Source organism: Notamacropus eugenii, chromosome 5, assembly GCF_028372415.1.
Source record: "Notamacropus eugenii isolate mMacEug1 chromosome 5, mMacEug1.pri_v2, whole genome shotgun sequence".
NCBI lineage: Eukaryota > Metazoa > Chordata > Mammalia > Diprotodontia > Macropodidae > Notamacropus > Notamacropus eugenii.
In genome coordinates this window covers 159,659,317-159,676,897 of record NC_092876.1, presented here as the reverse complement: position 1 = coordinate 159,676,897, position 17,581 = coordinate 159,659,317, and the positions used below count along the sequence as shown (strand labels likewise).

General features: G+C 36.7%; 1 pseudogene; it reads right to left on the bottom strand.

The window, feature by feature from the left end:
* The window catches only part of LOC140507721 (mitochondrial fission factor-like), a 30,165-nt pseudogene extending 13,869 nt beyond the window's left edge, over positions 1-16,296 (bottom strand).
* Positions 16,297-17,581: the final 1,285 nt, after the last annotated feature.

Here is a 17,581-nt window from a genome sequence, read left to right as displayed (position 1 = left end):
TTACTTAAATCTGACTTTATTTGGGCAAAAAGTGTCTTGTAATTATGTTCATATAGTACCTGGGTTTGTTTTGACAGGTAAACTCCCAAGTACTTTATACTGTCTACCATAGCTTTAAATGGGATTTCTCTTTCTATGTCTTGCTGTTGGACTTTGTTGCTACTATATAAGAATGCAGAAGATTTGTGCTGGGTTATTTTGTAACCTGCAAATTTACTAAAGTTGTTTATTATTTCAAGTAATTTTTTACTTGAATCTCTGGGATTCTCTAAGTAAATCATCATATCATCTGCAAAGAGTGATAATTAGGTTTCTTCTTTGACTGTTCTTATTCCTTCAATTTCTTTACCTTGTCTAATTGCTATAGCTAACCTTATTGTACCATATTGAATAATAGTGGTGATAATGCACATCCTTGTTTTACCCCTGACCTTATTGGAAATGCATCTAGCTTATCCCCATTGCATATAATGCTTGCTGAAAGTTTTAGGTAGATACTGCTTGTTATTTTATGGAAAGTTCCCTTTATTCCTACGTTCTCCAGTGTTTTCAATAGGAATGGGTGTTGTATTTTGTCAAAAGCTTTTCTGCATCTATTGAGATAATCACATGGCTTTTGTTAGTTTTGTTGTTGATATGATGGATATTGTTAATAGTTTTCCTAATATTGAATCAGCCTTGCATTCCTGGTATGAATCCTACCTGATAGTAACGTATTATTCTCATGATAATATGCTGTATTCATTTTGCTAAAATCTTATTTAAAATTTTTGCATCTATATTCATTAGAGAAATTGGTCTATAATTTTCTTTCTCTGTTTTATCTCTTCCTGGTTTAGGTATCAAAACCATATTTGTATCACAGAAAGAATTTGGGAGGACTCCTTCTTCAGCAATTTTCGAAAATATTCTATATATTATTGGAATTAACTGTTCTTTAAATGTTTGATAGAATTCACTTGTGACTCCATCTGGCCCTGAAGATTTTTTCCTAGGGAGTTCACTGATGGCTTGTTCAATTTCTTTTTCTGAGATGGGGTTGTTTAAGTATTCAACATCTTCTTCTGTTAATATGGGCAATTTGTATTTATTTAAATATACATCCCTCTCATTTACATTATCTAATCTTTGGGCATGAAGTTGGGAAAAGTAATTTCTAGTTATTGTTTTAATTTTCTTCTCATTGGAGGTGAGTTCACCCCTTTCATTTTAATATTAGTTAGTAGATTTCCTTCTTTCTTTTTTTAAAATCATATTGACCAAATGTTTGTCAATTTTATTAGTTTTTTTCATAAAACCAACTGTTTGTTGGATTTATTAATTCAATAGTTTTCTTAATTTCAATTTTATTAATCTCTCCTTTGGTTTTTAGTATTTCTAATTTGGTATTTGCTTGGAGATTTTCAATTTGTTTTGTTTTTTTCGTAGCTTTTTCAGCCACACGCCCAAATCACTGATATCCTCTTTCTCAATTTTTTTCGTGTAGGCATTCAAAGATATAAAACTTCCCCTAAGAACTGCTTTTTCAGTACGCCATAAAATTTGTTAGCTTGTCTCATTATTGTCATTCTCTTGAATGAAGTCGTTGATTGTTTCTATGATTTCTTCTCTAACACACTTCTTCTTAAGGGTTAGATTATTTAGTTTCCAATTGAATTTTGGTTTATCATTCCATAGCCTTTTATTACATATAATTTTTAATGCATCCTGAGAAGGGTGCATTGATTATCTCTGCCTTTCTGCACTGAATTGTGAGATTTTTATGTCCTAGTACACGGTCAATTTCTGTAAATGTGCCAGGTACTACTGAGAAAAAGGTATATTTCTTTCTATTCCCATTCAATTTTCTCCAGAGATCTATCATATGTACCTTATCCAGAGTTTTATTTACCTCCTTAACCTCTTTCTTGTTTATTTTGAGGTTAGATTTATCAAGTTCAGAGAGGTAGAAGTTGAGGTCCCCCACTAGTATAGTTTTGCTGTCAATTTCTTCCTTCAACTCCCCCAGCCTCCCCTCTAAGAATCTGGATGCTATAGTACTTGGAGCATACAAGTTTAATAATGATGTTGCTTCGTTGTCTATGGTGCCTTTTAGCAGAATATAGTTTCTATCCTTATCTCTTTTGATGAGATCTATTTCTGCTTTTGCTTTGTCTGAGATTAGGATTGCTACTCCTGCTTATTTTACATCAGCTGAAGCACAGTGCATTCTGCTCCAACATTTGACCTTTATCCTGTGCATGTCCCCCTTTTCAAATGTGTTTCTTGTAAACAACGTATTGTTGGATTATGGCTTTTAATCCATGCTGCTATCCATCTCCATTTTATGGGAGAGTTCTTTCCATTCACATTCAAAGTTATGATTACCATCTCTGTATTTTCTTCCATCCTCTTTCCCACTGTTTGTGCTTTTAGCTCTCCCGTCATCTTTCCCCTTCTCCAGAGTTTTCACTTTTCACCACCTACTCCTGCAGCCTTCCCTGCCTTCTTTTAGGCCCCTTCCCTTTTACTCCCCTTTACCCTTACTACTTCTTCCATCTCTTTTAACTTCCCTCCCCTATCTTCCCCCTTACCTCCTACTGCCTATGGAGCTATTTATGATTATCTACTTAAATTTATTGTTCCCTCCTTGAACTAAATCAGATGAGAGTATCTCTTAAACAATGATCATCTCCCTCCTCTCTTTCCCTCTACTATAATTTTGTATTTCTTCCTGTGATGTAATTTACCATTTTTGGCTTCCTCTTTTTCACTCCTCAGATTACAATCCCTTCGCATACTGAAATCATATTTTTAACATGACATCCTTTACTTTGTACCCATTCCCTCTACGTATATTCCTTTTATATTTCATAATAGATGCACAATTCTCAAGATTAACAGGTATCGTCTTCCCTTATAGGGAGGTATACAGTTTGCCCAAATTGAGTAACAAGTTGTTTTTTTTTTTTCGCCCCTGTTTGCCTTTTTTAAGCTTCTCTTGAGACCTGCATTTGAAGATAGAATTGTCTATTACGTTCTGTCATTTTTGTCAGGAAGGTCTGAAACTCCCTTACTTTGTTGAGTGACCATCTCCTTGCCCGAAATGTTATGCTGAACTTTGCTGGGTAGTTGATCCTTGTTTGTAGTTCCAACTCCTTTGCCTTACAGAATACTGGATTCCAGTTCTTTCAGTCTTTTAATGTAGAAGCTGCAAGGTCCTGTGTGATCTTGACTGTAGTTCCTCTATATTTGAATGGTTTCTTTCTAGCTGCCTATAGTATTTTTTCCTTCACTTGATAGTTCTGGAATTTGGCAGTGGTATTTCTTGGGGTTTTGAGTTTGGGATCCCTTTTGGGAGGTGAATGGTGGATTCTTTCGATGGCTATTTTGCTCTTTGAATCTAGCACTTCTGGGCAGTTTTCCTTGATGATTTCCTGGAAGATATTGTCCTGAATCTTTTTTTTCATCATGGCTTTCTGGCAGGCCAAGAATTCTTAGATTTTTCTCTCCTGGATATATTTTTCATGTCAGTTGTTTTTCCAATTAGATATTTTACATTTTCTTCTGTCTTTTCATTCTTTAGATTTTGTTTGACTGATTCTTGCTGTCTCATTGAGTCATTAGTTTCTACTTGCCCAATTCTAATCTTTATCAAATTGTTTTCTTCAGTTAACTTTTACATCTCCTTTTCCATCTGTCCAATTTTTCCTTTTAAGGAGTTATTTTCTCCTGTTAATTTTTGTACTGCTTTTTCCATTTATCCAATGTTCCTAGATAGGTTTTGTGTTTCCTTTTCCATTTGACCAACTGTTCCTTTTAGGGAGTTATTTTCTCCAGTTAATTTTTGTAGTTCCTTTTCCATTTGTTCAATTTTCCTTTTCAAAGAGATGTTCTTATCAGTGAATTCTTTTGGCCACTTTTTCTTCTATTTCCTTCTTCAGTTGTTCCAGGAAAGGTGTTTGTGCACACGAGCAGTTCATAGTCCCTTCTGAAGTTTCAGATGGAAGTAGAGTCACAGTACTGACCTCTTTAGTATTTGTGTTTTGGTCCTTATCCCCATGGAAAGATTCTATGTTTTTTTTTTCCCCCCCGCTTATTTGGCTTTTTCTTGTTCATGATGGTGATTGTATGTTGTGGCTTCTGGTTCTTTCAGTTAGAAGCTGCAGAACTTGGTGTTGAACTGATGGGTGAAAAAGCTAAGAGCAGGTTTTTGTTTTGTGTTTCCCTGATCAGCCCTGGGGTTACCTTGTTAAGTGTGAAGGAGGAGTGTTCTGGTCACAAGAGATCTCCTCAGCTGAACTGAGGGAAAGGCAAGCTCAGCGGATGGTAATCTAAGCTGCCCTATTGTCTTCCTGTTTCCCCTGGAGTTCTGAGGCACACCTACGTGCTAATGTGAGTTTCCACCCCTCCTGGGGCTCCTCTCCTGCCACTGAGGCTTGCCTGGGTCTTAGTGCAAGTTTCCTCAGCCCTGGGTCCTCTGTCCTTCCAGTTTGCCTCTGCCAAAATAGGAGAAATTCCCCTTAGCTATTTTCCTAGCCTGAGGTGTTGTGAGACTATTTGCTGCCTCTACTGTTCCCGCTGATCCAGGATTTTTATGGGGAAATATTTTATGTTTCTTTCAAGGTCATCAGAGGAGGAGGAGAGAGCATTTACTGATCACTCTGCTATCCTGGCTCCCAGAATTTCAAGTAGGTGACTTACGATGTTTAATCTTTGGGCTGAAAGTCTCAGGAGTTGCTGTGCTGATATCTGGTGCTCAGTGGCCACCACTCCTTCAGCTGTGTTGGTCTCCTACCGTAGGGTGCTGCTCTGCTGGTTCTGCCTGTTGTTGTCTCAGGTTTCCTGAAATCCTTCTGCTCTGCTGCACTAGACGTGCTAGTCTGGACGTGCTGCATTGTGTGCTGTGGGCTCCAAATCTGCCACAGTTTCTCTCCCACTGGATTCCACACCTCCAAAATTTGGTCATATTTTCCTTTCAGAGGTATCTGAAGGAGTTTATCCAAGAGCCTAGGTGAGTCGTTGCTCTCATTCTGACATCTTGGCTCCACCCCCCCCATAATTTTTTTAATTTTTTAATTTTTTTTTTTAACACAGTTTGTAGCAGATAAAGCAATTCAAACATTTGGTTAGGTGATACATCTTTTTAAAGCATTTGCAATATGGACCACAAAATAATTTATTTTTTTAAAACATTTATCAACAGAGACACAGATAATATTTATGTTGCTAACTTCACAAGTTCTTGACCTGTCTCCACAGTATTATTAAGAATTAAAGGACCCAAACTTAATGTTGTTGATCTAAAGTCCTATGCCTAATAGTTTAATTTTATACAACCTTTGATGTTCCCCTACCCATAATCTATAATTGAATAGATCTGGTATTAATCTTACAAATCTTTTGACTGTAGGAAATTGCCATCAATAGTAAGGACATTGCAGGGATACAATATCTCCCCAACTTCATGTCAGCCCCAGGCAGGATTAGGTTATCCACTTACATTCAGTCAGGCTTAAAGTCTGCCAGGTGTCAGTGGGGAAATTGAGTCAGGAGAATCCCACCTCAGCCCATACTGAACAGCTGCTCTCCCACCCTTCCCTTGAGATCACCTATGTGGTTCATACCAGCATCTTATCAGTTTACTGGCATCAGATTGCCTTTCTTGCTTCCCATGCTTGGAGTTAGACTCAGAAGAAGAGTCACTTAATAGTCCCATAGCATCTAAAAATGGCAATTCCAATAACCAGGTTTAAAATATGATTAAAGTTTCACTTTGGCTAAGGAACATCTTTTGAGGCAAGGTCTTACGTGACTTACATGTCTTTCTATACATGTTCTAGTTTCTGATTGAATGGCAACCATAAAATCTAATTTACCATTAAAATCTTGACTTTTCCATCAATGCCAAATTTTACCTGAGGTGACCTTCCTCTTGGAAATTTATACTGAAATCCTTTTGTCCAAACTAAAGATGTCATTGATTTATTCTCAGTAATTAATTCAGTCTATTGTTTTAATACTAAATGCTTTTACTTCACTTTGTAACATGTCCAATTTTTCTCCCCATCACTCCCCTCCCCCTGTTTCCTAAAACCTTGCATTCTGATTATTCCTTCCCTCCTCTCCATCATCCCCCGCCCCTCTCCTATCCCCATCTTCTCTCTTTTCTTGAAGGGCAAAATGAATATCCATACCCCTATCCCTGTAGTTCTTATTTCCCAATTACATGCAATAAAAATTCTCAACATTCATTTCTAATACTTTGAATTCCTCCCCCACTCCCTCCCCAGCCCCACTGAGAAGGGAAGCAATTCAATAGACTAAATATGTGTTCTTTTGCAAAAGACTTCCCTAGTAATCATGTTGTGTAATACTAATTATATTTGCCCTCTGACCTACGCTATTCCCCTTTTCCCCCCTGCAATTGCCCTTGTCCCTTCTCGAAAGTGTTCTGGTGACTCCCTTCTCCCATATGCCCTCCCTTCTAACATTCCCCTCACTCCACTTGTCGCCTCCTCTCCTACTTTCTTGTGGTGTATATAAATATTCATATCAAATTTAGTGAGCATATCATTCCCTCCTTCAGCCACACGTGGGGAGAGTAGCTTTGTTTCCCCACCCCTTTTCCTTCTCCCTTATCTCCTCCATTGAATAAGATTTGTCTTATCTCTTTTATGAGTTATAGCCTACCCCATTCCATTACTCCTTTTCTCTTCCCAGAATTTTCTTCCTTCACCCCTTAATTTTTATTTTATTTTATTTTTCTTATATTTTTATATTTTTTTATATATTTTTTATATTTTTTGTGTGTGTGTATGTGGATATCATCTCTTCTGATATAATACACCCTGTTCTCTCTATCTATCTGTGTGTGTATGTGTGTGTGTGTGTGTGTGTGTGTGCAATCTCTCTGACTACCCAATGCTGAGAAAAGATTCAAGAGTTAAAAATATTTTCTTTCCATGTAGAAATGTAAACAGTTCAGCTTTAGAGAGTCTTTTATGAATTTTCTTTTCTCTTTACCTTTTCATGATTCTCTTGATTCTTGTCTTGGGAATTTTAAATACAGATCTGGTCTTTTCCTTAACATGAAATCCTGAAAGTTGTCTATATCACTGAATGACCATTTTTTCCCTTGAAGTATTATATTCAGATTTGCTAGGTAGGTTTTTTGTGGTGTCAATCCCAGTTCCTTTCATTTCTAAAATATCCCACTCCAAGTACTTCGATCACTTAATGTTGAAGCTGCCAGATCTTGTGTTATCCTGATTGTATTTCCACAGTACTTAAATTGTCTCTTTCTAGCTGCTTGCAGTATTTTCTCCTTAATCTGGGAACTCTGAAATTTGGCCACAATATTCCTAGGAGTTGTTCTGTTTGGGTTTCTTTCAGGAGGTGAACAATGAATTCTTTCAATATCCATTTTGCCCTCTGATTCTATAACATCAGGGCAGTTTTCCTTGATAATTTCATAAGAGATAATGTCTATGCTCTTTTTTTGATCATGGCTTTCAGGTAGTCCAATAATTTTTAAATTATTTGTCCTGGATCTGTTTTCCAGGTCGGTTGTTTTTCCAATTAGTTGTTTCACCATATCTTCTATTTTTTCAAATTTTTGGTTTTGTTTACTAACTTCTTGGTTTAACTCACAGTCATTCTTTTCCCTGAATTCAATTCTCTCTTTCAATGAATTATTTTGTTCAGTGAGCTTTGGAACGTTTTCCTCCATTTGGCTAATTCTGCTTTTTAAAACCTCCTTCTCCTCTCTGGCTTTTTGGACCTCTTTTTCTAATTGGGTTAGCCTCTTTTTAAGACTGTAATTTTCCTCAGCACTCTTTTTGTTCTTCTTTAGTAAGATGCTAACTTGTTTTTTAAGGTTTTCTATTGCCTGAGCCAAGTTTAAGTCCCCTTTGGAGGCAGGGGACTTGACTTCCTCTGACAGTATGTCTTATTCTTCCTCATCTGAGTGGATGGGGGGAGACACCTGTTCCCCTAGAAAGTAACCTTCTATGGTCTTATTTTTTTTCCCTTTTCTGAGCATTTTCTCAGCCAGTTACTTGACTTCTGAGTTTCCTCTCCACAACCACCTCGCCTCCAGTTCTGCCCAGATAGAGCTTGGGGGCTGAGATTCAAATGCTGCTCCCAAGCCTTATGGGCTTTTGGCGGAGGCAGGGCTACTATTCATTGTGAGATTAAGTTCAGCTGCTCAGGTTGGGGCAGAGCCACCACATAGGGCTTAGTTCCCTCTGGGGGTTTACAAGGAGACCTTCAATAATGGATCTGGCCCCCTGTCTGCTTTGGAACCCCTGTTTACTTCTGCCTCCACTGCTGCCTCCCAAGGGGGCCTGAGTTATGGGGACACCCCACTCCCTTCTCAGCCAGCCAAAAAATCTCTCTCACTGACCTTTGGCACCTGTGGGTTGAGGGACATGCACTTCTGCTGGAGATTCTATTCCTAAAGCCTGCTCGGATCTACTCCCCTCAATGGCACCTGGCCAAGGCAGGGCTGGGCTCGGCTCTGGGTCCAGGTGCATGACAGACCTTTCTAGTCGGTTTTTCAGGTCTCTCTGGAACAGAAATCTCCTCCACTCCGTTGTTCTGTGGCTTCTGCTGCTCTAGAATTTGTTGAAAGTTCTTCTTTACTGGTGTTTTATGGGCTGTACGGTAAGAGCTAAGCATCTGTGTATCTTTCTACTCTACCATCTTGGGTCTTCCCAATAATGTTTTAATTATCTCTCCTCCATGTGTTTTCCTAGTCAGTGGTTTTTCCAATGAGATATTCAACATTGTCTTCCATTTATTTTTCATTCTTTTCCTTCTGCTTTCTTTTGCCAGATGGGTAAAGGGTGAATGTCTTGATTTCTCCAAAGTCATTAGCTTCCATTTTCTGCATTCTAATTTTGAAGGAATTATTTTTTTCATTGAGGTTTTGAATCTCATTTTCCATTTGTCCAATTCTGCTTTTTAAGGTATTCTTCTGCCTCATAGACTTTTTGGACTTCTTTTGCCGTTTGAGTGAGTCTATTTTAAAATGTTATTTTTGTTAGTATTTATGACATCCCCTTTAGCAGGCTGTTGACTCAATTTTCATGATTTTCTTGCATAACTCTTATTTCTATTCTCATTTTTTCCTCCACTTTTCTTACTTGATTTTCAAAATGGTTTTTGAGTTCTTCCATGACCTGTTCACATTTCTCTTGGATGTTTTGATGGAGGAGCTTTGACTTTGTTGTCTTCTAGTTGTATGTTTTGATCTTCTTTGTCACCAAAGTAAGATTCTGTAGTCTGAATTCTTTTATGATCTTTACTCATCTTCCCAGCCAAATACTTGGCTTTCTAACTCTTTGAAAAGGCAGGACTCTGCTTCTAGTGGGGATGGAGGATGGGGAAGTGTGTCCTGTCCCTGGCTTCAGGGATTTTGTATCAGCCACTAAATCCCCCACCATTTGTGGGCCTAGAGCTCTTGCATCAGCCTCTGCCACTGCTGGTGCTGGTGCTGCCACCACCACTGGTAACTGCCACCATCACCGGTCAGAGCTGCCACCACCCCTGCTGTCCTGTGGTTAGGGCCAAACTCAGAGAGACCCTGCATTTGTCTTTCATCCAAGCCCCACAGAATTTTCCCATTGACCTTTTTGGTGTTTAGGGGTTGAGAAGTATTGAAGCTGCCAGAACTGCCAATGATTCAGTCACCTGAGGCTTGCTAAGGCCTGTATGTACTGGTGTAACCCATGCCTGACTGTTCTGCTCACTTCCCAGTGTGATAGACCCTTTCTGTCGCTGTTTCCACGTTTTCTCATCTGGGGGTGTGTTTGACTCTGTCATTCTGTGGGTTATGTAGCTCTAAAATTTGTTTAGAGTCATTTTTTACAGGTTCTTGGAGGACATTGGGAGAGAGGTCAGGGAAGATCCTGCTTTTACCCTGCCATCTTGGCTCTGCCCCTTCCTCTTTATTTTGAAATCTTTATTGATAAATGAGCATTTCTCATATGGGCCCTTGAATTTTGTAATAATATTTTTATCAAATTTGTATAAATAGATAGGGCCCTAAAAATATTTGAAAATAAATCCTCCCTCTCACCCTAGGGGTTGGTGCTGTTAGTAGCAGCACCACTAGTAGTGGTAAAATTTCATTTGGCTTCAGTTTCATGAAGCAGCAAAGAGTAACTATTAGGATATTATTGTTTAAGAAATTGGGGATGGGGGTTCATGGTCAAAGCTTGGTGTAGTCTTGGGAGATGAGTCAAAGTGGGTTGTCATATAGATGATGAGCCACAAGAGGAGCCCAAGAAAGACTACTCATGGAGATAGATGGTAATCAAGGATTAGTGTGTCATCAAAATGTAAACAGAAGAGATTCTGAAGACTGGCAAAAGGGTAGAATAAAGTGCACATGTACATATAAGGGTTTTCCTTGGCAAGGAGAATGGTGATTTCTTGCTTAGAACTTCAGAAAAAGGAGGAGAGAAGGGGAAATATCAAAGGATTTTTAAATGAAGAAAATGAGAGAAGGAATTTAGTTTTAATTGTTTTAATTTTCTCAGTAAAATGAGAAGCAAAAATTTTAGCTGAGAAAAAAAGAGAAGGGGAAATGGATACATAATCCCCCCTCTTCCTTTAGAAGTAGTAAGATGAAGCTGTGGAACAGTGCACAAAATAATAGTCAAATATGATAAATATATTAGTTTTTCTGAAGTGCTTTTTCCCTCTCTTTGTATTTTTTCTCTCTCTGATTTTCTGAATCTCTCTGCCTCTCTGTCTCTTCTTCTCTCTCTTTCTCTGTCTATATCTCTATTTCTCTCTTTATCTCTCTCTTCGAATGAAGAATGGCTCCTTGGACAAGGAGAAATATTTTAGGAAATAAAGATGCTGTAGGAAAACAATATTAATAAATTTTTTTGACAAAGGTTTATTTAATAAAAATGAAATTTATATTATAACTCATTTTTGGAGCACAATATGACCTTAGTCAATAATAGAAGATCCATGAGTGGAAAAACCATGTCTGGTCTCATATTTCTATTTTTTTTCCAAAGTCAAACACATGGTTGGCTGTTCTTTATGATAATTTATAAAATGAATAAGAATGGTCTTCTCTGTTTCTTTAACTTTTTTCATTCAAATTCAGTAATTATTTCGATATTATGTAGATACTTTTAGATACTTAGTGGCAACTGGCATGAACTTTCACTTTCCCCTTTATATCTCTGTAGATATTTAGTCTGTTTCTTGGTTTTGTTTTGCTTTTTTCATGGATACATAATAAATGTATCCCACTATACTGAAATAGGCATAGGAATTGCTCCTTCATTATTCCTCCCCAAATATCTTTAAGTATATTTGTCCATGATTTCCATTTTATGTATAAATGTATGTACATGTAAATATATACATGTGTATATATGCACACACATACATGTATATATGCATATATGAAAGAACACAGTATATATTACATTGTATGATAATATTTATGTCCTATGTAGCAATATAATGTGATGTGATATATTCTTTTGGATATGAATATATGTATAGCTATAGCTACACATATGTACGTATGTGTATGAAATAATGAAAAAAATGTCACCAGGAAAACAGATATTGTTTGCAGAGAAGAGAAGTCATATAGTGAAGGTAAAATGTAATTCAGGAATAGCTCAAATGCTCACTTGATATCTCTGAAATATCAACAAAGATGAATAAACACATTCAAAATGTTCCACAGTATTCCTGTGGCAGATTTATGGGAGAATAAGAACAAGGGTCACTTGGGATAGAAAAGCATGAATCATCTGAGAGCTTCCTCTAGAAGGATGTAATCACATAAATGAGCTCTCAATGTAATCTCTTTAGACAAAAAAATGCCTTGTAACACTAGACAAGTCATCTGGCCTCTCTCTACCTCCTTTCCCCATGTGTGAATGAAGAAGTTGGACTCAATGACTTTTGATGCTCCTTCCCAATTTAAATCCATAATCAAACTAATATTGGAAATTTTTTATACTTACCCTGATATCACTGAACTGTTAACATGTTATAATAGATAGAAAACTTTAGCGTTAGGAAGATATTGATTCCTGCATATTAACTCTGTCAGCATGGACAAGTGATGTAACAAATCAGTATTTCCAACTAACTTACTAGTTATAAATCTATATTGATGGAGGAGATTTCCACATTAATGGAATCATGTTTAACTTAATCTGCATATATTCAGTACATTTCTCAACGTTTTTTCCTTTGTTGACCTAGTAAGAATTCAGTTACATGTGTATATCAATATCTCAATTTATCTTTATTTACTTTGATCTTCCCTTCACTGTATAATCATGTTTTGTGTTGTTTGATTCTTCTCTCCAGGGTTAAACAATCCACATGTACCCTTTCATATATGTGCCCTTGATTCCATACTTCTCCATATTTATTGGAAGACTGCCCCTAGTATCCCACCTTTCACTTTATCATCTTTACTCTCTGAAAACAAATAAGATGGATGAGGATGAGGAAGCAACACTGCCCAACTTGTTCCAAAATTAGCCTAAAAAAGAATTCAAGAGCACTGTTCTGAGTAATAATCAGAAACCTAAGGAGAAATCATAATGTGTAATTTATTCAGCATAAGATCACAAATACAAGCAAATGACTAAGGAAATAATTGTGATGTAAGGATAGGACACGATACTGCAGCTAGTCCCCCAGAACATAATGGAACTGTAGTGATCTCACTAGAACTCAGAAGAGAAGATTGGGGAGACAGACTCAGAGAGCTGAACAGGGACTCAATTCTGCTGATATGACAACATGGAACAAATCTTGAACTCAGCAGAGATGAAAAGGTTTGGATGACCTATTGTTGAGAATGAGAGAGTGAATTGATGAGCGAGGCATAATACCATGGCCTAACAGAAGTGAAGACCTAGTTGAGATGATATAACAAAAATTTGCAGTGAACCCAGTCAGGAAACTTGCATGATTTTCTCCATCTTTTTTCATCTGTATATGTATAAAAGCAAAAGTGACAAATGGCAAGAGTCATCCAAGTTCTGATAGTATTGATCAGCAATGTGATAAAGGAACCTATCGTACAAGAAGGGAAGACTATAAACTGAGTTGGTTTATCAGTGGGTGAAGATAGGAAAAAAGAAGAGGCAGTTCTAATTGCAGGGAAGATAATCTGGGATAGAACTGAAGTCTCAAGGAAATGGAGACCATGGTGTGGATGAAGAGTAAGGCTTTGGTAAAGAAGGGAAGAGGAAGGTGTGGAAAGTCAATAGATAACGTTTGGATTTCAGAATTCTTGAATTGCAGAGAAAGTACATTTTTGGTGATGGCAAGGACAAAAGTATGCCCATCTTGGGTGTGACTGAGGTGGGGTAGAGGAGTAGTTCATGAGAGATTTGAGAAACTTTAGGGCATTGGAGGAGAAACAGTATGTATTTTGCAGTTCCCCAGTAGGAAAGGATGTTTCAAAGCTTAATTAATTCCAGTCCCAGTAGGCTTTGCATATCCTTCTTCTCCTTACTAAACAGCAAAACAGTAAAAGCCAAATGACTTACTAGGAGGTATGCAACATTTTGATCGATAAATAAATAATATAATTTTAGCAGTAATAGCATATATATAGATATAGATATAGATATAGGTATAGATATATTCGGTATTTGAAGAGATACTCAGTATTTAGTATTGAGTATTTGAGGAACCCTAAAGTTCAAGTCTGAACATATCACCCCTTGTGCCACTTACTCAATAATTTTGCACTGAGAAAAAGAAGTTTATTAAGAAATATATAGTGTTTATTTAAGTATGCTACATATGGTGATATCAATGAATTGCTTGCATTAATATAATACTCCAGTTTTCAAAGTTCTTTAAACATGTGGTGTCTGTATTTGGGTTTGTTCAATTTGTACAATCACATAGCTCAACATCATTTTAACAAGCACAGACTAACTCAGAATTATATACCCATCATAAATGTTTGAACTGTCTCCACCTTATGGTTTGGTGGAGGCACAAGTGACACGTCACATTTCCAAAGAGTTGTAATATCATCCCTGTCCATTAGAGGGAGAATAATGCCTGAAAGGACATAGTAATGTTGCCAAATACTTAATTGCCTCATTTGGTAAAGGAGTACTTCAATAAATTCCTCCCTTGCCTAACCTACTATTTCTTGAATTCTAGTTTAGGAGATGGATGATTTATTAGTTTAAGGACACATCTGAGGCAGAAGATTCTCTACCAATGTAGATCTGAACTTACTGGGCAATTTAGAGTTTTATATAATTATTTATACACACACACACACACACACACATATATAATTATAAATTTAATTATATACCACTATATATTTCATAGTCTTGGATAAGTTATGGCACAAATACATTAAGTGACTTGCCCTCAGTCACAAAGCAAACTTGTGTGAGAGGATAGCCTTGAACCCATGTCTTCCTGATTCAGAGGTCAGTTCTGCATCCACTATCAATTATATAGGTCAGATTAAATTTTAATATCTTAAAATGGTAATTGCTAAAATGTTTTGGTTGCAACCCCCACCCAACAGTGTAATTTATTTTTCATATCCTCTTCATATTCTCAAATGATGAAAAAAGTCAAATGGAGATTCACTTCAGTATTAATATACATGACAATGAAATTACAGTCAAATTCTCCTTTTCTACTGAGAAAAGCATTGGTATACTTAACTTTCCTTCTGTTTGCTTTCTTAGAATTCTGTGTGAAAGGGAAAACTGGAATAATACAAGATCTATAGAAGGCAGAAGTAGTGTCCCCCACATTGACTCACTGGTCTCATTACCAAGCAAAGTCCTGAGATGGCTAGATTAATAGTGCAGTTGTTTTGAAATATTGGAATGTTGATAGTGTCCTCAACAACAAAGGGGTTCAGAAAAGATAGGAGTTTTTCAGAAGAACTGAGTTCAAATACAACCTCAGACACTTATTAGCTGTCTCTCTGAATAAGTCAGTTAATCACTATTTGCCTCCATTTTCTTAACTGTAAAATGGAGATGTTATTAACACCAAACCTGAAGGTTCATTGTGAGGATTAAATTAAGTAATTTAGTACAGTATCATGCACATGAAACATACAACTTAAGTGCTTTTTCCTTTTACCCTTTTCCTTTCATTTCCCCTCTATTATCCTGTCTTTTGCCTGGACAATTTTAATAGCCTTCTAAACAGTCTTCCAACCTCAATTCTCTTCCCATCTGTATTCAACTCAGCCTTAAAAATAAAAGCACAAAAATTCAAGTCTGACAATATTACCACTCATCCCACTTACTCAATAAATTCCAGCGGCTCCTGGAATTATTACTATCAGGATCAAATGTCATCCTCTATTTGACATGAAATGTTCTTCAAAACTTGACCCTTCCTACACTTCTAATTTTCTTAAATTCACATTCCCCTAAAGGCACTTCAGTGTCTAGGTTAATGCCCTACATGCTGTTCCTTGAAGATGACGTGACATTTTTCTTCTGCTTATCACTGCCTGATACATAGCAATTATTTAATAAATGTTTGTTATTTGATTGATTGATTTTTCTTCTTTTCTATATTCCCTCTGTAACTCTATCTTATTTCTTTAATAAAACAGACTCTGGAGTACAGTTTTGTAATAAGTTTACTTATTAACAACATACATCAGTATTGCAAGGATTTGTGATTTCATCCTTGCATCATACTGATGCACATCATAGTCCAACTATAACATGTTTTTTTAGGGTTGCCTGAAATTAACAGTTGTTAAATGATTTACCCATGGTCACAAATGTAGAAGGTATAAGAGGCAGGGTTTTATTCAAGGCTTTTATCAAATAGGATCCAGCATACTATATATGAAAACATGCCACCTTGTATATCAGTGTGTTTTGCGATTTTTAGGGGTTCGGATTCGTTCCTGTAAATAATACTCCCACACTGCTTTAAAAATGAAAGTAGTTTAATTATAGACTGTCTATAATTACATCCAATACAACAGATAATACACAATAAGCACAGAGTAATAAGTATAATAATAATCATTATAGCAGAAAAAGAAAAAGAAAAAGAAAACATCACCAATTCGGGGAGCACGAACACCTGAATTACATCAGCTGGGGAATCCTGGGATACAGCGTTCAGGGTCCGAATTGGGAGCACAAGGGTCCCAGGCAGAGCGTCCTCTCCATGGCTGAGATTCCGAGGACTTACACTAGGCGGGGGGACTTTATAGGGACCTAGACAAAGAAGGCTTTTTGCCAACGGCTCCACACACTGTTTCAAGTTGGTCAGGCACATGGCCATGGGAATACAGGTTTTGTCCATCAAGGAGATATCATACGGGGGCCACAAGATATAAGTTAATTAATCATATACTGGGAGGACTAGCCAGATCCTCCAAGTATTATCTATGTGTTCTGGGAGTGGCTAGTTCCCCAAACATTAAGGCATGGCCAACTCACGCATGTTATGTTCCTTGAGAAGTCACCAAAAGGACAGAGTGAACTTACTTTATTCAAGGGATATGAAATATTCCTTCACAGTGATATATCCAATATCTTGTATTACTAATATATCCAGGAAATAATAGCATATTTCCATTTTATGAGGGAATTTAAGATCAACATATTGTAACTTATTGGTGAGATACCCTACCCACTGCAATCTAACTCAATCAAATACCATCTAATTCCTCACACTTATCAATGTCAGTTATTCATATATAGCATTAGAAATGTGAATCCCATTAGATGTATCTGGAGAGGTAGGAATGTCAATCCACCAAATTTACAAGGGAGATAATATTCAAGAACCAAGCTAATAATATTGCCATCAATATACTCATTTTGCATGTTACTAAAAGGAGACTCTACATTTAATAAAATAAACATAAATCTCAGTCCAAATCAATGAACAAGTGAAAATAAGCATTAGAAGCTTGCAGCATAAATTATCGCAACTATTCATTTTCCAAATGAGGCAATTAATTAACATTTGATTGCAATGTAAAAATGTGAAAGAAAACAGTCTGCCAACAGCATGTGCCATAGTGAGCAAAATTAGGGGAAAAAACCCTCAAATTTTGTTCATGGTATCCCTAATGAACAATCACAGTTAATGGGACTGTAAATGACATGCCTGTGGAGTCATGAAATTCAACTGAACATCTCAGACTTCTAATTAATTGCTTGCAAATATCAGTAATTGCATTGAATTTTCTCACTGCAGCCGAAACAAAAAAAACAAAACAAACAAACAAACAAAAAAAAACAGGAAGAATCTGTAAAGTCAGTTTCTACAGTTTTGTTTTCTTTGAGTTTTATGGCTTCAAGAGCATTTGGACTATTTTATCCAAGAAAATGAAAATTTGCTATTCTCTTCTACCAGTAAAAAGGGGTCAGTGGTCTAGTTAAAAGTTCTCTACTAATTCTCCAGAAGACATTTTGTATATATTTTTTAAGATATATTTTGTAATTATACTTCACTTGATATTAGTGATCAGGAGGATGTTTGGCACAGGGATGGGAGATACTTTGCTGAAAGGGAACCTTTCAGCTAATGCTTTTGATTTGCAGAATCAAAGTAAAAA